The sequence below is a fragment of the Rhinatrema bivittatum genome, chromosome 4 (assembly GCF_901001135.1).
Source record: "Rhinatrema bivittatum chromosome 4, aRhiBiv1.1, whole genome shotgun sequence".
Lineage (NCBI taxonomy): Eukaryota > Metazoa > Chordata > Amphibia > Gymnophiona > Rhinatrematidae > Rhinatrema > Rhinatrema bivittatum.
The window spans coordinates 167295922-167319661 of record NC_042618.1 but is presented as its reverse complement, the minus strand read 5'-3'; the positions used below and the strand labels follow the sequence as shown (position 1 = coordinate 167319661).

At 46.5% G+C, this 23740-nt stretch overlaps 1 protein-coding gene across 1 annotated transcript in view; it reads left to right on the top strand.

Moving 5' to 3' along the window:
* The window catches only part of RBFOX3 (RNA binding fox-1 homolog 3), a 559590-nt gene that overhangs the window by 32009 nt on the left and 503841 nt on the right, over nt 1–23740 (top strand). The window lies entirely within an intron of this gene.

The window sequence follows — 23740 nt, the reverse complement described above, 5'->3', positions numbered from 1 at the left end:
GGAGCTAACGGCTAAAGAACACTGGAATGCAAGGAGTCCCTCTGGAGCATCACTCGCCTGGAAACCCGGGCGGTCCAGTTGGCATGCTTGCAGTTCAGCTACAGACTGCAGGGTCAAGCAGTCTGAGTGATGTCAGACAACACAACAATAGTGGCTTACATCAATCGGCAGTGAGGAAGTAAGAGCCAGCAAGTGTTGCAGGAAATAGACCAACTTATGGAATGGGCGGAAGGACGTCTCCAGGTGATTTCAGCCTTTCACATTGCAGGAAAAGACAATGTAAGAGCAGACTTCCTCAGCAGGGAGAGTCTGGATCCAGGAGAATGGGTATTATCGGACGAGGCATTTCAGCTGATAGTGGATTGCTGGGGCCTTCCGTTCTTAAACCTGCTGGCGACTTCTCGTAATATGAAGGTTCCTCGATTCTTCAGTCATAGGAGAGATCCGTGGTCCCTGGGTATAGATGCTCTCATACAGGTCTAGCCGGAAGACAAGTTGCTTTATGCCTTTCCCCCGTGGCCTTTGTTGGGAAGAATAGTTTGCAAGATCGAAGACCACAGCAGGATGGTACTCCTGGTGGCACTGGATTGGCCTAGATGCCATGGTATGCAGATCTGCAAACATTCCTGGTGGAGGCCCTCCTTCATCTTCCACTGCACCAGAATCTGTTGCAGCAGGGGGCCTGTCCTTCACGAAGATCCGACTCTGTTTTATCTTACGGTTTGGCCCTTGAGAGGGCTCGCTTGTTGAAGCATGGATATTCTTCTGCAGTGATTACTAACTTGCTCTGCGCTCAAAAGTTCTCCACTTCCCTAGCCTATGTGTGGGTTTGGAAAGTGTTTGAGACTTTGTGTTAGGCTCGAGGTTTTCTTCCTCGTTTGGTTAAGATCCCACTCATTTTGGAATTTTTGCAGGATGGGTTAAATAAAGGCTTGGCCCTTAATTCCTTGAAGGTACAGGTTGCGGCTCTGGCCTGTTTCAGGGGCCTGATGTGGCCCGTGTTTTTGAAGGAAGTGAAGCATTTTCCCTTGAGGTTGCCGGTTTCATTGTAGAGTCTTAATCTGGTGTTGGAATTCTTGGCGGTTCGTACATTCCAACAGCTGCATAGCCTTTCCTTACAGTTGTTGACCTTGAAAACTGTGTTCTGGCTATGTGTTCTGCGCGACGGATTTCCAAGCTGCAGGTTGTGTCTTGCTGGGAGCTGTTTATTTGAGTGACTCCAGGGGTGTTACAGTTGCATACTGTTCCATCCTTCTTGCCTAAGGTGGTCTCGGAATTTCATTTGAATCAGATCATTTTCTTGCCGTCCTTGGATAAGATCAAGGACATGGAGGAGTATCGCCTCTTGCATCCATTGGATGTCAAGAGACATGTTGTGCAGTATCTGGAGGTTTCTGAACCTTTCTAAAAGACGGATTGCCTGTTTGTCCTTCATGGTGGAAGGAAGCAGCATGAACCAGCTTTACGGGCTACAATAGCTCGCTGGATTAAGGAGATAGTCACGGCCGCATATATGGAAGTTGAAAAGCCTTTGCCCACTCAGGTGAAGGCTCATTCCATTGTGGCTCAGGCAGTGTCATGGGCAGGTGTTGCGATCCCGGGTCATGCCCCGGGATCTCCACTCACCACCCGGTCCGCTCTGTCCGCGGGAGCCCCCTCTGGCCCGCCGAACACAAGATGTGGCCGTCCAGGCCTGAGACGCGGCCTCCTGCGGCGTCCCCACCTGCGAGGGAGACGGCGCCGGTGATCCACTGCTGGCCCCGCCCCCTAGGCGCGCACGCGCGCAGGGGCTCTCTATTTAAAGGGGCCAGTGCGGGAAAACAGAGGATGCCTCCCTGCTGACGTCAGACGCTGCCGGGTTATTTAAACCCGGCAGCCACAGCTAGCCAGTACCTTGCAATGAGGTTCACTCTTCGGAGTAGCTAGTTGTGCTTCCTGCTTCCTTGTTCCTGCTTGTTCCTGAAGTCTGATTCCTGGCTCCTGACCTTGCTTTGTTCTTCAACTCCGGCTCCTGCTTCTGTCCCTAGTTTTGGCATCCGATGTCTGATTCCTGGCTCCTGACCTTGCTTCATTCTTTGACTCCGGCTCCTGCTTCCATCCCTGGTTTTGGCATCCGATATCTGACTTCTGGCACCCGACCTTGGCTTGTTCTGGGACTTCGGTTTCGTCTCTTCCCACTGCCGCAGGTACTTGTTCATCCCCGCCCGGAGGGATCTCCTAAGCCCCAGCAGCTCGGGTCCTCATGGGCTCCTCCCGGGGGGACCGCGGGCTTCCAAAGGTGGTCTCTCCTGACCTCCTGGGCACCATCTCATCGTTGGATTACCTCGGCAGGCTGCTCTTCTGATCCTTGGTCGCATAGGATCCACCTAAGACCAAGAGGCCCAGGTCCCTATAGGCTCCTCCTGGGGGGACCTCGGGCTTCCGGTGGTGAAGCCGTCTTCGAAGTCTCTCCTCTCCTCAGTGCTGCCTCCTGGCTGTGACGCCCACTGTGGGTATCCACAGCATGACACCTGCAGTCTCAGCCGGCCCAAGGGTCCACGAACATAACAGCAGGGGTTAGATTGTTCTCTCCCATCGACATTTTCCAAGCTGCGCTGTGGTCCTCCTTACACACTTTTTCCAGGTTTTATCGTCTGGATGTGCAGGCCCGGGAGAACGCAGCCTTTGCATGTACGGAGTTGACTGAACCGCGGGCAGCCTCCCACCCTATTTGGGAGTAGCTTTGGTACATCCCACTGGTCCTGAGTCCATCTGTATAATGCTAGGAAAGGAGAAATTACTACTTACCTGATACTTTTGTTTTCCTTAGTGTAGACAGATGGACTTAGCTTCCTGCCCTCAGCTGCCGAATATTGTGTCAATGGTCCTCCTATGGGGCTACGTGTTCCAGGGCATTACTGGTAAGTGTTCATCCAGTCCCTAGATTGGGGTACAGTCATTCATTGCTTGAGTTCATTGTTTCTTGTTGGTTGAGTACAGTAACGGTTGACTGTTTTTAATCAAGTTTTTTGCTAGTTTGTCCACAGTTGCTTTTGAAGAGAATACTGGCAGGCTGGGGTCACTGCAGGAGTATATATACTGTGATGTCAGCTTGCTCCATCACCATCTGCTGGCAGGGGAGCATAACCCACTAGTCCTGAGTCAATCTGTCTACACTAAGGAAAACACAATTATCAGATAAGTAGTAATTTCTCCTTATGGACTTCTCCTCCAGGATCTTATCCAAACCTTTTTTAAACCCAGCTACATTAACTGCCCTAACCATAACCTCCGGCAATGAATTCCAGAGCTTAATTGTACACTGAGTTAAAAATAATTATCTTCAGTTTATTTTAAATGTGCTTCTTTCTAACTTCATGGAGTGCCACAGTCCTTTTATTATATGAAAGAGTAAAATAACCAATTCACATATATTCGTTCTAGGCCTCTCATGATGTTATAGATCTTTATCATATCTCCTCCCAACCATCTCTTCTCCAAGCTGAACAACCCTATCATCTTTAGCCTTTCCTCATAGGGGAGCCGTTCCCTCCCCTTTATCATTTTGGTCACCCTTCTCTGTACCTTCTCTTGTGCAAATATATCTTTTCTGAGATGTGTCAACCAGAATTGTACACAGTATTCAAGGTGCGGTCTCACCATGGAGCGATACAGAGGCATTATGACATTCTTCATTTTATTTACCATTCCCTTCTTAATAATTCCTAACATTATATTTGCTTTTTTGACCACCACAGCACACTGAGCCAATGATTTCAATGTATTATCCACTATGACGCCTAGATCTTTTTCCTGGGTGGTAACTCCTAATGTGGAACCTAACATCGTGTAACTACAGTATGGGTTATTTTTCCCTATATGCATCACTTTACCCTTTCCACATTAATTTCATCTGCCATTTGGATGTCCAATCTTCCAGTCTCGCAAAAGTTCTCCTGCAGTTTATCACAATCTGCATGTGATTTAACTACTCTGAATAATTTTGTGTCATCTGCAAATTTGATCACCTCACTCGTCATATCCTTTTCCAGATCATTTATAAATTTATTGCAAAGCACTGGTCCAAGTACAGATCCCTGAGGTGCTCCACTGTTTGTATTTTACCATTGAGAAAACTAACCATCCTACTCTTTTGTTTCCTGTCTTAAGCAGTTTGTAATCCACAAAAGGACAAGCCTCCTATTCCATAACTTTTTAGTTTTTTTTAGAAACCTTTCATGAGGGACTTTGTCTAATGCTTTATGAAAATCCAAATACACTATATCTACCAGTTCACCTTTATCCAAATATTTATTAACTACTTCAAAAAACTGTAGCAGATTTGTGAGTCAAGACTTCCCTTGGGTAAATCCATGCTGGCTGTGTTCCATTAAATCATATCTATTTATATGTTTTATGATTTTGTTCTTTAGAATATTTTCCACTATTTTTCCCAGCACTGAAGTCAGGCTCACCAGTTTATAGTTGTCCAGATCACCCCTGCAGCCCTTTTTAAATATCGGGGTTACATTGGCTACCCTCCAGACTTCAAGTACAATGGACGATTTTAATGATAGGTTACAAATTTTTACTGATAGGTCTGAAATTTCAGTTTTGAGTTCTTTCAGAACCCTGGGCTGTATACCATCCGGTCCAAGTGATTTGTTACTCTTTCAGTTTGTGAATTAGGCCTACTAAAGTATATCTTCCAGGTTCATCGTGATTTAGTTCACTTCATCTGAGTCATCAACCTTGAAAACCGTCTCTGCAACCAGTATCTCCCCAACATCTTCACAAGTAAACATGAAAGAAAAGAATTCATTTAGTCTTTCTATGATGGCCTTATTTTCCCTCAGTGCCCCTTTAACCCTTTGATTTTTTAACAGTCCAGCTGACTCCCTTGCAGGTTGCCTACTTCAGATATATTTTAAAAAGTTTTTGTTATGAGTTTTTGCTTCTATAACCAACTTCATTTCAAATTCTCTTTTAGCCTGTCTTATTAGTGTTTTACATTTAATTTGACAATGCTTATGCTTTTTCCTATTTTCTTCAGATGGATCCTTCTTCCAGTTTATGAAGGAAGTTTTTTTTGGCTAAAATAACCTCTTTCACCTCCCCTTTTAACCATGATGGTGATCGTTTGGCCATCTGGACTGTACTTCTAAGATGGTATTTTTGAACAATGTCAACACCTGTTTACACTTTTTAAATTTGCAACTTTACCTTTCAGTTTTTTTCTATTTTCCTCATTTTATCAAAGTTTCCCTTTTGAAAGTTTAGTGTTAGAGCTGTAAATTTACATATTGTCCCCCTTTCAGTCATTAGTTCAAATTTGATCATGTTATAATCACTGTTGCCAAGTGGCCCCACCACCTTTACCTCTCTAACCAAATCCTGCATTCCACTAAGAATTAGATCTAAAATAGCTCCCTCTCTCGTTGGTTCCTGAACCAATTGCTCCATGAAGCTGTCGTTTATTCCATCTTCTCTGGCATGCCCTGATATTACATTTACTCAGTCAGTATCGGGGTAATTGAAATCCCCCATTATTACTGCACTACCCATTTGGTTAGCTTCCCTGATTTTTCTTAGCATTTCATCGCCCATCTCATCATTTTGGCCAGGTGGACTCTGCAGTAATTAATAGTAACAACAACAGGTTTTATCTAGTAAACAAAGATAAGAGCACGTTTATGTAGCACTTGGCTCAGAGTTTTGTATTTGTGTATTTTTGGGGTTTGAGTTGCTGAAAAATATCAGACATTTGGGGAGACCTGATGTGCTCATCCAGCTGGGGAAGCTCTGACTCCCGCTGAATAAGGTTTTGCACTGAGGAGCGTATCGGAGGGGATGAATTGGAGCGGTCAGCAGCTGCTTGGAGCTGAACTCTGGCTTTTGATACTGCAGCACTTATGGACACGCTCGCTCGCCCGCTGGTGATGGAGAAATCGTTGGTTTTGATGTATAAAGAACATACATCGTCCTAATGCTGCTCTTATGGAAATTCTTGTCCGAGATCCTTGACACTGGGAAGTACTCTTTTTTTCTCATTCATTTCTTTATTGTTTTCCAAATAAAGACAAAACTATAGTGTAGAAAAAGCATCAAGAAAATAAATCCATACAAAATTAAGCTCTTACATCAGAGATCCCAAACAAAAATTAAACAAAAGCAATAACCTCCCCCACCCAGCCCCCTTTCACCCTCCCCACAGTAGTCAGTAATCCTTGAATAAATGGAAATACTTGATAATGATTGAGATAGAAAGAGAGAGAGCCTCACCTGTACAGACTCGAAATACAAAAACATTATTATAACTCAAAAGTGTTATATAATCATGCATGGCCGGCGAGAGAGTGACCCAGTATACTTACCAAATAGCTAAAGAAACAGTAAGTGATGTTTTAGATTTATGTTTAGCAGACGTGTTCAAAATGCAGCAATTTATACAATCTGGCCTTCCACTGGTCCATCTTGGGCAGCTGTGACGAAATCCACATGGTTAGAATGGATTGAATCAGCAGTAGAAAAGCCTTTCAAAGAAATAATTTCTTAGGATCCGGGAGCGCATCCAGTGAGTCATCAAAAAGTCCGAAAAGACATACTTGAGGCGATTTAGTTATAGAGAGTTTCAGCATTGTTTCTAAATCCAACACAATATCGTCCTGAAAACAAGAGATCCACATACGTTCCCAGAAGCTGTGGAAGTAAGTCCAGGAAGTACATTTTTTTGTTTAATTCGATATGTTTAGAATGGTCTTTGAGTTTATTTTTTTGAGCTCCGTCACACTTATGTACAGAGATGCTGGTCAGCCAAAATGTCTGTATCTTTTCCCCTTTATTAGCGCCAAATACAGGAGTGAAACATCCTTTTCTGATTGTGCCTCTGAGCTCTTTTGCCTGGCATCTCACCCTCTTTTTATATTTAAGCTCACATTGTGCCACGCCTATTCTTTGCTGAGGGGGTCTAGAAGGTTCCAGACTGGCAGTGGGGTGCTAGAGAACACAGAGATAGGAAGAGCCAGCTCTGAGGGGTTCAAAGGGGAATGCTGCTTCATGGGATTGGCTGCACTGAAGGGGGTCAAAGGCGAATGCTGCCCCGTGGGATTGGCTGCACTGAAGGGGGTCAAAGAGGAATGCTTCTCTGGGGGGATTGTCTGCACTGAAGCGGGTCAAAGGGGAATGTTGCTCCATGGGATTGGCTGCACTGAGGGGTCAAAGGGGAATGTTGCTCCATGGGATTGGCTGCACTGAGGGGTCAAAGGGGAATGCTGCTCCATGGGATTGGCTGCACTGAAGGGGGTCAAAGAGGAATGCTTCTCTGGGGGGATTGGCTGCACTGAAGCGGGTCAAGGGGGAATGTTGCTCCATGGGATTGGCTGCACTGAGGGGGTCAAAGGGGAATGCTGCTCTGTGGGATTGACCACACTAGATTAGTTCTTACTCCTGTTGTAACTTCTCTGACACCTTCTGCTCAGTTCCCCACAAGTCTGCAAGATCTCTCGTTCCCACTGTCTCCACATCATGTGACCGGTGGCCTCACCGTGCAGGGAGAAGTGCGTAACATCTCTGTTTCATTGAGTTAATAGAGAGTTCTACTTCTTGATCATGGCAGATGTCTGACTTGTAGCACACGTCTTGCGTGATCTCTTGCTTTGGGTTTGGTCAGAGATCGCAGTACGTTCCCTTTCCTAGCCTGTAGCCTGCAGTGATGTGGGAACTGTTCTGTGCTGGAAAGAAGAAGAATGTAAATGTTGAAATAAAGAAGCAGTTGTGAGGTCTGAACTTCATCGGACGGCCTCCAGCGCTACCTGTGTGGTCCTGGGGAAGGCGGAAGATAATTCTGCTGCAGTGAGAGCGAATTATTTGCTGGCTGCAGATCGGTTTCCTCCGAACGACACCCCGCGTCCAGATTCCACTGGGAAATACTTTATAATTTCCCTGCAGGTTGTTTTGTTTCTGTCGCTCCTGGGGTATCACCTGTGAGACTCTTCCTGCTGAGTCCATTTCAGCAGTTTTATTAATTCCTACTTGAAATGAATCTTTTCTATGGAAAATGGCACCAGCATGGACAGTATTTCAATAACTTCAGCTCTCTGTACCTTTTTTACCTTAACGGCCCTGTTTTTACCCCTTTTTCTCACATTTCCTGCCTCTCTGAGGAGTATCCAAAGCTAAAGCCTGGACTCCATTCATGGCCTCACCAGGGTCACATGCAGGGGTAGGGTGGCACTCCCATGCCCTGCTGCTGCTTCTCCCCTCCCTAGGGCTGCATGAAGGCATAGGCAATTTACGCATGTGCCCAGGGCACAAAATATTGAAGGCACCCACAGCCTGGCTCTCTTCCTGCAGCTCTTTGATTTTTGGGGGCAAACACCTCCATGCCTGATCCTCTGCCTTATGGGTGCCATACTCTTAAATCCAACCCTGCCCTCCTCCCACTCTCCCCTCTCCCCTTTTTTTTGTTTTTTTTGCAAAGTCTCTTTATTGTTTTTCATTAACAGGAACAGGAATGCTCACCTGTCTCGTTCCAGCTTTGACTGCTGCTGTGGCAGCTTTGCCCGATTGTGCTCAGCTTAATATTGGTTTCCTTTTCTTCCTGCTAGTCCAGTCTGGACCCATGGGATATCTTGCTCCTCAGCTGTTGGAGACAGAGACCACACTTCTCTTATTCCCTTGTGCTTCTGCTGGCTTCATAAGGAGTGTGGAAACAGGCAGTTGCCAGTAGTCTCTGTCTCCAGCAGTGTCAGCAGCAGAGTTACCTGCTCCTCCCCCCCCCCAAAAAAAAAAGAAAGAGAGAAGACTCATAGAGAGCCAAGGTGCAGCCTTAGCCTAGTTGAGCTTCATGGCTCCCGGGTCACCAGCTCTGTGGGGGGCTGATTTCCCCGGTGGAGCTCGCCTCCCAGGTTCTCTGGTAGTTGTAGGCTCCCCAGGGTGAATCCCAGGATCCTGTGGGGGACTGAGGATTATCCTTGGTGGTCGGGTTCCGAGGGAGGCTACTGGGAGAACCAGAGGGCATTCCCAGCCCCAAGGAAGCGAACTTGAGGCCTCCCCATCTCTACATCCCTTGTTTGTTTATATCTTCCTCCTCCGTACTGCTGGTGTAAGGCTGGTTAAAAAAAAAAAAGGCGGCAACAGAGTACCTGGATTGAGATGGAGGAGGAGACCATTCGTAGCACCGTGACCTGTGAGGCCGCATGCAAAGGGAAGGCAGCTTTCCCCAAACAACCCCAGAAGTGGTGAGTAGTTCGCGATTGAAGAGAAGGAAGCAGGATGCTGCAGTTTAACTGCATTTGAATGTGCTGCCACATGTGGCAGTCCTGCAGCAGCAGCCGTGGCCCTGGCTCGGCTCTAGTGCACTTATTCCAAAAATGTTGAACACCCTTAGGATGCAGTGCTGACGGGGCATGACCTGCAGCAGGAGGCAGATCCTTAGTGTTGCAGTCTCCTTTGCCTGGCCTGTGATCAGGATGCAGAGCAAACCTTGCCACGTGGTACAATAGCTTTCTCTTCCCAGATAATGTAGGGGGTGAGTCTAACATACAGGACCCAGAGGGAGCAGGCCTGGATTAACTCCAGCAGAGCCAGAGCCCTAACCCCTCCCTGCTGGGGTCCCCATCGTGAAGGATCAGGATAGGGGCATGGAAGTACCAGGAGTACAGGGCTTTTCCCTCCTGAGTTTGTTTCGGTTATGCACCAAGCTTTTAAGGCCATGAGGGACCAGGGTGAAGAATGGCCTTCCCGGGCCATGGGAGCTAGGGGCCCAGGGGCGGACAGGGAACCAGCCTTCAAACAGCCATATTCGGTTTCGAAAGCCTCAGACTTCCAGACTATTCTAGCCTCAGAGTGGGAGTCCCCCTGGAGCAAACTTTGGGATGGCCATGCATTAAGCAGGCTGTACCCCCTCCCGCTGGAAGAGAAGAACAAGGATGGATGTCCTGGAGTCTGCAGTTTATTCCAGCGGAAGATGCTTAAGGACCCACAAGATAGGAAAATTGAAAAAAGTCCTCAAACAGGTATTCACCACTAATGCCATGGCCATTTAGGCATACGTTTGTGGAGGGTACTTGGCTCAAGCATTGGTCTGCTGGATTCAGCAGTTCCCAGAGGGGACCACATCAGCCCGACTGGAATTGGGAGCGGCATTCCTAGCGGTCATGTTATATCACTTGATCCGAATGTCCTCTTGGGCGGTGGCTTCAGGAATGGCAGCCTGGAGGCTTCTGTGGTTGTGCAGCTGGGCAGTAGCATAAAAAAACCTGGCTACGTAAGCTCCTATTCGGGGTGTGGTTTACTGTTTGGGGAAGATCTGGATAAGCTTGTTAAAGATTCGGGGGAGTCTAAGCCCCAAAGGTTTCCAGTGGATAAAGTGTGACCTGGGGTGCAAAACGAGTGGCAAGAGAGAGTCAGGGACTTTTGCAGATACAGGCTCTCTAGGGATCTCCACCCCAGCCGCTTAGATCCAAGGCTCAGCCCTTTCAGGAGTCAGGAAAGCCAAAGAGGACTTCAACGCGGTGGCTGCCGCCAGACACCAACCCCGGTAATGCCCAAAAAGTTCCTCCGGGCATAATACCAGTTAGAGCCCACTTCTTACTATTTTACCTGGAATAGACACAAATCACTATGGACTGTTCGGTCCCAGATATAGTAAAGAGAAGATATCCCTGGAACTGGCCCAGACACCTTCATTGTTTCCCCTTGTTTCTCACCGATCAAGTGGAAGGCTGTAAACCCCATAAGCCCCAGGCTACAGAGTCTCCAGGCCATAGTCCCAGTCCCACTTCAGGAACAGGGCAAGGAGCATATTCAATATACTTCATGGCACCAAAGAAGGATGGATCCTTCCAACCAATCCGAGACCTCAAAGGTGTTAACAGATATCTTCAGGTACCTCTAGAACACTTCCTACTCATAGTAAAAGGAATGGCAGTCAGGGTGTAGTTGGATAACACCATGGCAGTTGCTTATATAAACAGGGCAACACCCACAGTATGTCCCTATCAGAAGAAGCCAGTTCATATTGCAGGGAGCGAAAACATCCAGAGAGATTTCCTGAGTAGGAACAGTGAGAATGCCTTTCAGTTGATGATAGATTGGCAGAGTTCCCCCCCCCCCACCTTATGGACTTGATGGTGACCAGAGCAAATGTCAAAGCTAGCAGATACTTCAGCAGGTGGGAAGAGTGGAGATGAAGCGGCCTAGATGCACTAACCAAACCCTGGCCAAAGGGAGTCCTGCTGTACATTTTTCCACTGTGGCCATTCATAGAAACATACAAACATAGAAATGATGGCAGAAGAAGACCAAACAGCCCATCCAGTCTGCCCAGCAAGCTTTCACACTTGTTTTTTTCTCATACTTAACTGTTACTCTTTGGCCCTTGGTAACCTTTTGGTTCCAATTCCCTTCCACCCCTGCCATTAATGTAGAGAGCAGTGCTGGAGCTGCATCTAAGTGAAGTATCTAGCTTGATTGGTTAGGGGTAGTAACTGCCTCTATAAGCATGCTACTCCCATGCTTATTTGTTTACCAAGCCTGTGCAATTCAGTCATTGTTGGTTGTTGTCTAAATATAAATCCACTTTTCTTCACCCCCCTGCCATTGAAGCAGAGAGCTACGCTGAATATGCATTGAAGGGAAGTATCAGACTTAATTGATTCAGGGTAGTAACTGCCGTAACAAGCAAGCTACACCCTTGCTTATTTGTTTACCCAGACTATGTAATTCAGTCCTTGTTGGTTGTTGTCTGAATATAAATCATCTTTTCATTCATTCCCCCCTGCCGTTGAAGCAGAGAGCTTACGCTGGATAAGCAGAGAGCTTCGTTGGATATGCATTGAAAGTGAAGTATCAGGCTTATTAGGTTTGGGGTAGTAACCGCCGTAACAAGCAAGCTACTCCCCGCTTTTTTGTGAATGCAAATCCATTTTTTTCCCCCACATTTCCTCTTGCCATTGAAGCATAGAGCAATGTTGGAGTCGCATTAACCGTGTGTATGTTTGTTGAATAAGGGTATTATCTCCAGGTAGTAGCCGTCATTCCCGCAAGCCACTCTCTCTTCATTCACATCCTCTAGACTTTATGGATCCACAGTGTTTATCCCATGCCCCTTTGAAGCAAAGTCAGGAAGTACTTCTTCACTGAGAGGGTGGTGGATGCCTGGATCTCCCTTCCGGAGGAAGTGGTGAAGACCAAAACTGTGAAGGACTTCAAAGGGGTATGGGATAAACACTGTGGATCCATAAAGTCTAGAGGATGTGAATGAAGAGAGGGTGGCTTGCGGGAATGATGGCTACTACCTGGAGATAATAGCACACTGAACAGAATAGCGAATCACCCCACAATAGTAATCCTGGCTTCCCCTCCCTGGCCAAAAAGTCCATGGTATGCAGACTTGGTGAGGCTTCTGGAAGGCCGCCCCTCCCGCTCCCCAAGAATGCAGGTTGCTTTTGCAAGGCCACATAGTGATGGAAGACCCCACTCCATTTTTACTTATGGCCTGGTCCTTGAGAGGGAGCAGCTATGTAGAAGGGGTTTTTCTGCAGTACTGATATCAGCCATGTTTAAGGCATGAAGAGCTTCAACATCCCTAGTATATATCCGGATTTGGTGCATGTTTGAGGGTTTTTGCAATGATACCATGGTATTGCCCTGGAAGTCATATGTAACAGATATTCTGGCCTCTCTTCAAAGAGGTTTGTGTAAGTTTTTGGCCCTTAACTCCCTGAAGGTCCAAGTGGCAGCCACTCCCCTTTCCTGTTTTTTGTACTTTCCATTCTGTCAGTTCTAATGTAAACCGGTATGATGTTGCACACTAATGTCGGTATTTAAAAGCTATAAATAAATAAATAAATAAATAAATCTCTTGTTACAGAGGTACATGCTGTTGCAAGCGCAGAGGTGCAGTTGCTTTCTCAAGGGAGATTGTGAGCCCTTGGATCACGGCGTGGCTCAGGGAGGAGCCCCAAGGCACACCGTGAGAGGTGAGCGAGCACTAGCACGGGCAAAGCAGGAACAGGTCTGGACTGAAGACAAGACAAAGAACGTCTGGAACAGGAACAAGGCTGGCACAGCCCCCCACTGGACCTACATGCACCAATGAGACCCAGCAACGCAATGCTGGTCTCGAGAGTTGCCCACCGGCCACTGGATAGCCTTTCCAGACCCGCCGCTTGGGAACGACGAGTGCTTGAGGCAAGACTGAGGCTGAGGGCAGGAACAAGACAAGATTGGAACTAGAAGACTCAGATGTAGACTCAGGATACTTGGAGGACTCGGACGAAGTCTCAGGATACTTGGACGGCTCAGACAAGGATTCAGGTTACTGAGAAGACTCAGGCAAGTTTCAGGATACTTGGAGGTCTCAGGCAAGGATTCAGGAGAAAGTACTGGGTGAGTGCTGCATTGCAGCACACCCTACACAGCTGCCCATGGCTGGTCGTGGACCATGCCAAAAGTGAAGCAGACTCCAGCGAAGCAGTGGAACTTGAAGCCAGGACATGAAGAAGATTCAGGAGAAGCCTGCACCGAGGCGCGCCCTAAACAGCCACGCTGAAGCGGAGCAGGTTCTGGCAGAGTCTTAGACATGGACGGAAGCAGGCACAAGGTACTCCAAAGTCCGGGACAGGATTCAAGACTCAGGAACTTGGCATTAAAAACAGCTTTCTGAAGGTTTGCGCTGTGGACGAGAAGGTAGGCCTTGTGCCACGAGGCGCCCTACACAGCCCACCATGGGCTGGTCACAGACCATGTCGGTGGCACGCCAGGAAAGTTGAACAATGGAACCTGGGAACTGGATGAAGAGCTGGAGAAGAGGTTGATGGAATCAGGACTGGAACATCGGACATCAGGGACTTCTGGAACATCAGGACATCTGACACGGAACATGAGGACCACAGGACGTCAGCACATCTGGAACAACAGTAACAAGGAACAAGCGACGATGGCGCTCTGACAAGGGACGAGACCAGGAACATCAAGACGAAGAAGACCAGGACCATGAAGAACATGGAACGAAGAGCCATCAAGACACAGGAAGACCATGGAGGACCTGGATCGGAAGGAAGACCACAGACCACTGTGAAGACCAGCTCCAAAGGCCCAGGGGGACTGAAGCAGGGCCCTTTTATAGGGCTGATCCAGGCGAGGGTGGATGACATCATCAGTGAGGGCCGTGGAGCTTTTCCCACCGCTGGCCTTTTAAAAGTACAGAAGAGGTGCGCGCCCACCCGTGCCTAGGGGGAGCCAGGAGGCAGGAAGCAGTTGGGAGGCCATGTTGGCGGCATTCCTGCCACGAAGAAGATGGACAGCGGCTTCTCTGCTGCTCAGGCAGCAATGGCAGCAGCACCCATTGCTGCGAAGAGAAGATCCTGGCGGTGGTACTAGGACTGTGGAGGCACCAGCGACAGCAGCGGCCTCTGGGCTGCACAAAGAGGAACTTGGTTGGCGGCCTCCAGGCTGTGAGAGACGGCGTCAGCAGCGACCTGCCGCAGAAGGTGAGGGACTGCCTGCGGCTAGGCCTACAGGCAGGATCCTAACACATGCAAGGGTCAGCAAATAGCACACATCCAAATGTAATCCGATATTTGTAAGGAGTAGAACAAATCCATCCTCCATTTATGTTGGAGGACTTAATAGGCCCCCTTTTGAATCTTTAAGACATTCATCCATGAAAGACATCTCCCTGAAGGAGTGTTCCTTGTTGCAATCTGTTCTGCTAGATACATCTCAGAATTTCAGGCCCTCTCATGCAGTGATCCCTGTATAATGTTCTCAGCAGAGGCCATCAGTCTCTGGCCTGTGCCTTCCTTCTTGCCAAAAGTAGTGTTTTCTTTTCACTTAAATTAATCCATCTCCCTCCCTGTGTTCAGAGAAAGGAGGGATCGAGAGGGTGACAGAAGGCTTCCCTTTATGGATGTTAAGTGACTCCTTTTAAGGTACTTTAAGTACTAACCATTTTCATAAATCTGATAGACTACTCATCTTATTCAGAGGCCCCTGAAAAGGGGAGACAGTCCCTAAGGCTTTGCTAACCAGATGGGTCAAGGAACCCATTTCCTACACAAAGGGGTACAAGCGCCCCTCAATCTTAGGGCTCATTCCATGAAGGCTCAAGCTTCTTCATGGGCAGACGCGTGTCTCGTCTCTTTGGATGTGATTTGTAGAGCAGTACATCATTGTACTCCTTCACAAGGTTCTGCAGACAATGTAATAGCCAAGGCAGACTCGACATTTGGGGCAAGCCTCCTTAGGTCAGCCTTGCCTTTCTGCTGCCCAACTTAGGTACTGCTTAGGTACTTCCCAGTGGTCAAGACTGGACTAGCAGGAAGAAAAGTAATGTAAGATTTTACTTGTTAATTTCCTTTCCTTAAATCCTGAGAACACAGGGACTGATAAGTGGGAGCAGTGCTTGATGGGACCCTCTCCTCACTCTTCTTTTTGACTGTCTTCTTCTTTCCCTATTCCCCCTCTGATTTAGGGACTGGAGTCTTGAGTTCTCTCTGTAATGCCAAGTCTCTGTCAAGTAGTTATATAGAGAGAAACTAGAAAAATGTTTGACATAGGGTAGTTATCTCATTGCTCTGGAAAAAGCTACTGCTGGTTACTGCCTGGTTCTACATCCTTTGTAGCCAGCAGTAGAGGAACAAATGATAAAAAGAAGTGTGTTCTTTGTCTCTGGCTGCTGAGGATCGAGTTATCTTATTGTCCAGACTGATCTAGCAGGATTAAAGGAAAGGAAATTAACAGTTACAATTTTACATTCCTGATCAGAGGTGTTTTTTTTTTTTTTTACATGGTTTTTCACAGGGGTGCTTCTAGCTCCATAGTGCAGGGGTCTTAGATCACGTCACAGTGATACAAGATTTTCACCATTCAAAGATGGGGATGTTTGGACTTCTTGTAAATGAGGGATTTTAACTCTGAGCTAAAGGGGCAATGCTTTTAATCTGATTGTACTGTCTCTGGCTCTTCTCATGCTTAAAAAGGTATCACCTTATATATATATTTTTATTTTATTTGTTAACCTTTTATTTCTGTTCATTCAAGTGACTAGCATGGCAGCCAGGCTGCTTCATCCAATTGCACAGGGAGCAGAGAGCCTCTATCACACTTCCAAAGCTCCTGCTAGGAAGCTGCCGATCCAGCAATGGCTTTTTAGAAAAGCATACGATTTAACGTAAAATACCAATATGCTAATGTTGGTGGAGAGTGCAATAAGTAATGAATAATGCAAAGTGTATTGTTAGTAGAACTAGAACCTGTATTTACCATTGGGTTGACCAAAAATGGACAAATATGATCTAGACTAAGTCCTTACGATCGTGATGTCCTTGAATATGTATGAATATGAACCAGAACATGTATTTATTATGGTGTTAACTTAGAATGTGAATGTTAGTACACAGTATGTGATTATTGACCAAGAATATGAATGATGATATGGTAAACTGTTGTGATCTTCATCTGGAACGACGGTATATAAAATGCCTAAAATAAAATAAATAAATTAGGTTTGCGGGACTGGTAAACCCGAGATGTAGATTGGGTAATGATAATATAGTAACATAGTAATGATGGCAGTAAAGGACCAAATGGTCCATCCAGTCTGCCCGGCAAACTTCTTATGGTAGCATCTGCCACACTGTGCAGGCTACCCCATATTTCTCTTAAGAGTAGCAACTGCCACTCCATGCAGTTATTTGATGAGCCTTCTTGAAAATTCAAATGACGCTGATGTGTTTTGCTTATGGACTTGGCCTTAGAAGCAGCCCTGTACTTTTCTACTTATGTCTGAGTATCGGTACCCCAGACTGTAAAAGTCAGGGCCCATGCTGGTGGTCGTCTGAATTCAATTCCCGTTCTACAACCCCCCCCCCCCCCCCCCCCCCCCCCCCCGCACTCACCACCGTCAAAGCAGAGAGTGATGTTGTAGTTGTGATGATCTTTTTGGTTTGAGTGCCAATGGCATAAGAAGTGGGAGAATGGCCTCATCCTCTGCCTTTTATTGAGGGGGTTAAGACAGAGAGATACAAACCTACAGAAACCCCATGTAGGGAATGCTTCGGTGCAGCCTAAATGAATCTGGCAGCTGAATTGTTAGAAGAACCTTCCAAACCCAGGTCCTGGTTATATATATCGGAGAAAATTCTTTTTCACTCAACGCACAGTTAAGCTCTGGAATTTGCTGCCAGAGGATGTGGTTAGTGTAGCTGGGTTCAAAAAAGGTTTGGATAAGTTCTTGGAGGAGAAGTTCATTAACTGCTATTAATCAAGTTTACTTAGGGAATAGCCACTGCTATTAATTGCATCAGCAGCATGGGATCTTCTTGGTGTTTGGGTACTTGCCAGGTTCTTGTGGCCTGGTTTGCCCTCTGTTGGAAACAGGATGCTGGGCTTGATGGACCCTTGGTCTAACCCAGCATGGCAATTTCTTATGTTTTTATGTTCTAATCTCATATATTTCTTCCACACCTTCTTGTCTTTTGGAATGGGCTCCAGGCCACCATTAGCCCATTATCAGGCCGATTCAGTAAAGTCCGCGGGAGAGTGGACGAACGCCCGCTCTCCCGGTGCGCGCACAGGCCACTCACCTGTGCGCGCGATTATCTATTTAAATGAGGCCCGGCGGTAGAAACGAGCAAAAGGAGGCGCTAGGGACACTAGCGCGTCCCTAGCGCCTCCTTTTAGCCCGGAGCGGCGGCTGTCAGCGGGTTTGACAGTCAACGCTCAATTTTCCTGGCGTTGGTTCTCGAGCCCGCTGACAGCCACGGGCTCGGAAACTGGACGCTGGCAAATTGAGCATCCGGTTTTCGACCCGACAGCCGCCGGCCCATTTAAATTTTTTTTTCTTTTTTTTTTTAACTTTTTTTACCCTTCGGGACCTCCGACTTAATATCACTTTTCTGTGCACTTTCCCGGTGCTGGCAGAAACTAATTTCTTAAAGTAAAATGTGTGGCTTGGCTGCACATTTTACTTTCTGTATCGTGCGGGAATACCTAATAGGGCCGTCAACATGCATTTGCATGTTGAGGGCGCTATTAGGTTCCGCGGGTTGGACGCGCGTTTTCCGCCCCTTACTGAAAAAGGGGTAAGGGAAAATGCGCGTCCAAGGGCAGGTTAACGGAGCGCACTGTACTGTATCGGCCTGTATGTAAGCTTGCAGGTTGTTTTCTTTGGTGGGAAGCTAATGTGAAGTAGGAGACAGGTCCAGATTTAGGCATAGGCCATAGAGGAGCCTACTTCTGCTTGCTTTGGAGCAATGTGCCGGCAGAGCTCGAAAGGATACCGACATTGCACTCTACCAATAGGTGCCAAAATTTTACATCCGACCCTGGTAGGATGCCCCAGAGAAAGATTTTGTTATAATATTCCCCTCCTCGAGACAAAATGTTTTGCCCAAAATGATCGGATGATTCAGAATGTGGCGTAATCCTATCCTGGTTTTTCATCTCATGTTCAACATCTTGGATTCTTGTTTTTACTTAGTATCCCTTTACCTTCATCTTTGCCTTTGTGCTCTGTCCCCTCTTTCTCTCTCTGCATGTTCTCTCCCCACTCTGTCTGCATACTCTTCTCCATCCCCACATGCTCTAGCCTCCCACTCTGTCTCTGTGTTCTGTCCTCCTTCTCCGCACATTCTCTCACCCACTCTGTCTCTGCATACTCGCCTCCATTGCAGTGAACTCTTGCTCCTCCTCCTCTCTCTGCAAACTGTCTCCTACCTCTCCTCCAACTCCGTGCACTCTCGCTCCCTTTTCTGTCTCTATGTGCTCTCCCCTCCTCTGTCTCCCCTCCTAGGTCTCCTCATGCTCTCTCAACTGTCTCTGTGCACTCTCCTCTGTCTCTGCGTGCTCTTCCCTCTCTCCCTTTTCTCAACACACTCTCTTCCCCTTCTCCATATCCTCTCTCTCTGTCTTTCTCTCTCTCTCTCTCGTGTAATTCTTGGCTGCCGCAGAAGAATAACAACTTGCTTTCAAGCATAAAATAGTCTGTTAAGTAGTTTTTTATTTGACATCATTCGTTTTTCCACTATCTCATGAGAAAAGTAAGGAAGAGGAAAGTGGAGCATCTGAATTCTGTAGCAGCTCTCATGAAATTGAATTACGGGTCTGCTGGGTTAATCCCACAGGTTAACCACCTCGGGCAGGGCAGCGAGTGCTGGAAAATCCTTTCTCCGTCTGTGTTTAGGGGAGAGGGCGTGAACAATGATGGTACCCGGGCTGTTTTCAGAATGTGTTCTCTTTTCCCCACATGCACTGTGTATGCAGAAGACAGCGAGCACACATGCATGACATAAATACAGGCATGAGCAGGGTGCCCTCACACGCTGGCTCTCTTCTGAAACATTTCCTCTTTCACAGGCAGGGGTGAGCACGCACTCATGCACAAGCACACACTCAGGTGCGCTCTCCCATGGGCACGTTCACTCATGAGCAGGTGTGATCTCACACAAGCCCCTCCCCCACATTGCCTTTCCATGCAGGACTCGCTGCCTTTCTGCCTTGTCCCTGTAGTAGAGGGGATGCTTTTCTGCTGGCCTCCTGGTGCTGGAGTGCTTTGGAGGGGGTCATCAGATCAGGCAAGGGGAGGGGGCAGCTGTGGCAGGAGAGTGGGTGTATCGGGGGGGGGGTTTGATTTCTTCTGAAGGATGATGGGAGGAGGATGAGCTCTCCAGGCAAAGTTCATGAGTATTCATCATCGGAGATGGGAAGTTTTTTTATACATTGTGATTAAGTACCGTCATCAAACGTGACATGGCAAGATAAAATATGAGAGACTGTGTTCTTTGACTTAAAACTTAATTAAAACAATATATCAAACATGCAGCATCCTGGGCTTAATAAAACGTGATAAAATTATCCTAATACACTTCAATTTCAATCCGAGGCTCCCTGATGGAAGAGAGCATGAAGCTACAGACTATAACTAAATGAGAAACGCCTCCTTGGTAATATTTAAGAGTCTTTTCCCTGAGGAAGGCTCTGCTGCTGCTTCCACAGTGGAAGGGGGAGGGATGGTTTCTCACCTGGGAACGTGCCAAGAGCTGTCTAGGCCCAGAATGAAGCAGGGCCTTGGCAGCTTTTATCATAGGTGAGCCCTGGTGGAGGCTAGTTGCAAAATCTACCCTCTAGAAACCACCCCCTGTTCCACTGTCCACCTGGGTCAGAGTGTACGAGAGGGCGTGGTGGTGGTGGTGGTGGTAGGGGCACAGTTGGAATGAAGTTAGCAAGTAGTACATTTAAGACTAATGGGAGAAAATTCTTTTTCACTCAACGCACAATTAAGCTCTAGAATTTGTTGCCAGAGGATGTGGCTAGTGCAGTTAGTGTAGCTGGGTTCAAAAAAGGTTTGGATAAGTTCTTGGAAGAGAAGTCCATTAACTGCTATTAATCAAGTTGACTTAGGGAATGGCCTCTGCTATTACTGGCATCAGTAGCATGGGATCTTCTTGGTGTTTGGGTACTTGCCAGGTTCTTGAAGCCTGGTTTGGCCTCTGTTGGAAACAGGATGCTGGGCTTGATGGACCCTTGGTCTGACCCAGCATGGCAATTTCTTATGTTCTTATGTTCTAATGTACTGTTCAGTAATGTTCATGGCCCAAGTGGATTAAAATGTATTATATGTATTTATTTTTATATACCGACATTCGATCCGAGATATCACATCGGTTTACAGCAAACGATTAGAAACGGATAAGGCATATGCATCTTGTATCTTGTATCTGAAGAATACGTATTGTGCACATCCTGAAAACCTGGCCGGGATGCATAGGCATCACTACGGGTAGCAAGCGGTGGCAAGTGCCACACCAAAAAAATAGCTTACCACCCCTATTTCAGATAGGGTTACTGTCCATGGCCCTGCTATCTTGGCTTTCTGTGCCACCAATGCAGACGCCTTTTCTGACTCCTGTGGCACACAGTTAGACATCATCTGATGAAGGAGGGAAAGAAGAGGACCCCTTCCTGTGGTGGCAGAAGGTGAAAAATCGGCAGGGCTGCTGTGGATCCCATCCCATGGTGGCAGAAGATTAAACTTTGCGGGGCTGCCACGTACCCCATTCTATGACGGCCGAGGAAGAGGCTAGTGGGGCTGCCATAGACCCCATCGCACTTGAGGGCCAGTTGAAAAGGCCGAAAAGATAGGGAGAGGCCTTGAATTTGTATGTGTATGACAGAGAACTTGTTTGTGTGTGTGTGTGTGTGTGTGTGTGTATGAGAAAACCTGACTCTGTGTGTATGAGAGAGAGCTTGTGTGTATATGAGAGAGAGAGAGAGAGAGAGAGCCTGTGTGTGTCAGAGAGAGACCATGTGTATATGAGAGCGAGAGAACTTGTCTGTGTGTGAGATCCTGTATGTGTATGAGAGAGAGAGAGCCTGTTTGTTTATGAAAGAGAGAGAGCCTGTGTGTGTAAGAGCCTGTGAGTCAGGGAGAGAGAGCCCATGTGTGTGTGAGAACCTGTGTGCATGTATGTGAGAGCCTGTGTATGTATGAGTGTGAATCTTGTGTTTGTGTGTTTGAGAAAGAGAGCTTGTTTGTGTGAGAGGACCCTGTGTGTGTATGCGTGTGAGAGCCTACATGTCTGAGAGAGCCTGTATATGTGTATGTGTGTGTGGGAGCCTTTATGTGTATGATAGAGATCCTATGTGTGTGTGAGAGAATACCTGTGTATTTGTGTGTGAAGAGCACTGAGTGTGAGAGAGCCTGTGTGTGTGAGGGAGAGAGAGCAGCTGAGTGTGAGAGCTTGTGTATGAAGGGAAGTGAGCTGCTGAGTGTGTAAGTGAGAGCTTGGGCATGCATGTGAGGGAGAGTCAGTGATCATGTGTGTATAAGAGTGAACATGTGTGAATGTGTGTCTGTGAGAGAGAATGAACCTATGTGGGACTGTGTGTATGAGAGAGAGAGAACAAAATTTGTGCAACCCCCCACCACCACCAATCCAGGACAATCTCAGATTGACTGGAAATCAAAGGTTCCCAGGTATGGAGTGTGAAGGGTTATTTTAATCCCTGTTAATTTTAATTATTGTATGTTATTTGATGTATCTGCTGTTTTGTAATACAGTATTTTATTATTGTTTAGTAAACTTTTAAAAATGTTAATATAGTTTTAATTATTGGATGTTATACTATTTGTCAGATGTTTTGAAGTGTTTATTCTTTTTAATTTTATTGATGTTTTATATTTCTGGATTTTGTTGTTTGATGTTTTATGAGGCCTTGGTGTTGTTTCTGTTGTTGCATCGCATACAGAATCTGGCTAGTTGCAGTTTCTAGGTCAGTTTTTGTCTGCACGTTTCTGTATATGCCTTGTGGTATGTTTATTTTATTTGGCAAGGGTCTATCTGTCTTCTGCATCTGTGACTGAAGTGAGCTATTCTGCTAGATTGTAATTCCTGTGTAGGGATTTATAGCAATCTGGCTTGTTCTGTTTTCCTAATAGGTGTTTTAGAGCCTGGTGTAATATTTTCAGTGCTGCCTTTTCATAGTAGGGTTGTTACTGCTTGTCCTTGAAGCTAGTGCTGTTATGGTATGACATGTTTGCTATATAGATTCTAAGTTTCGTTTTCTTAGAGTTTTGTGTTACTTCACAAAATGTCTGGCAGTGGAAGGGGTTTGTGCTGCTGTTACTGAGGTGACAATAGAATTTGAACGTTTTTCTTTTTTTCATATGGTGAATAGTATGGGCCAGCGTTATAGGTTCATATTGGGAGACATTATGTGGATGCAGAAGTGGAGGTACAGGATTTACATTGAAATTCTCTCCCTTCTTGAATACTACTGCTACTACTACTGCAGACTTTAGACTTCATGCTCATATTCATAGAATATAGTTGAAGGAGGCTATCAAATAATTTTAATGGTTGTTTTAAATGAGAGGTTGAAACTGGCTGGGATTTATTATTTTTTTAACTGCACATAAGGACCTTGGGACTTTCTCTTATTGTATCTTTTATAGCCAATTTAATGGCAGGGCAGGGGATTGATGTGTGTACATATCAGTTTGGCTTTCCCCAGCCCTCTCTTCATACTTGGCTTGGCCCCCTGTTGCCACCTCATATACTTCTGCTAGACTAGACACCACTGCCTGGTTGTGGCCCTTAAGGATCAGAGTTAAGAACCCCTGTGATAAGGCATGACGGACATTAAAGAATTAGAAATGACAGACTAAGGGGTCATTGTTAACACTGTAAACCTTCAAATTATGGACTGTAGTCAGTGAGCTGCTAGTTTAGGTGCGTTCATCAGGAGTAAGCTCATTTTAGTTTTATTTCCAAAATAATGCACACCACCACTACATAGTAGCATAAGAGACACATCTTTGCCTCGTCTAAGACAGTTTGTGACTGTGAACATGGGTCTTGGGAGCTGGCAGCATGATCTTCTGAGATCTCCCTGGATCAGACCAGAAACTCCCAACTTGATGTTCACAGCAGATGCAGAATGCTACGAGCCACCTGGAAATTTTACCCATGTGTGGCATAAATCTGCATGAAAACCCTGTGCCGGACAGCCAGATATGCTGATTTGCACAACTCGCATCGGCCAGCTAAAGGGAAAGGCAGAGTTACCAGAGGTGCTCAATTACAGAAGTACAGGGAGATAAACTGATTTGTCTCAGGTCACACAGAGTCTGACAGAGCTGGAACTAGAAGCCACCAAGGGCCGAATGTTCTTGACTCTCTGCCACCGTGCACTAATCATAAAACCACTTCTGGGCCACAACGAGCAGTCCTTCTGCTAAGCTGCAACTTTCGCC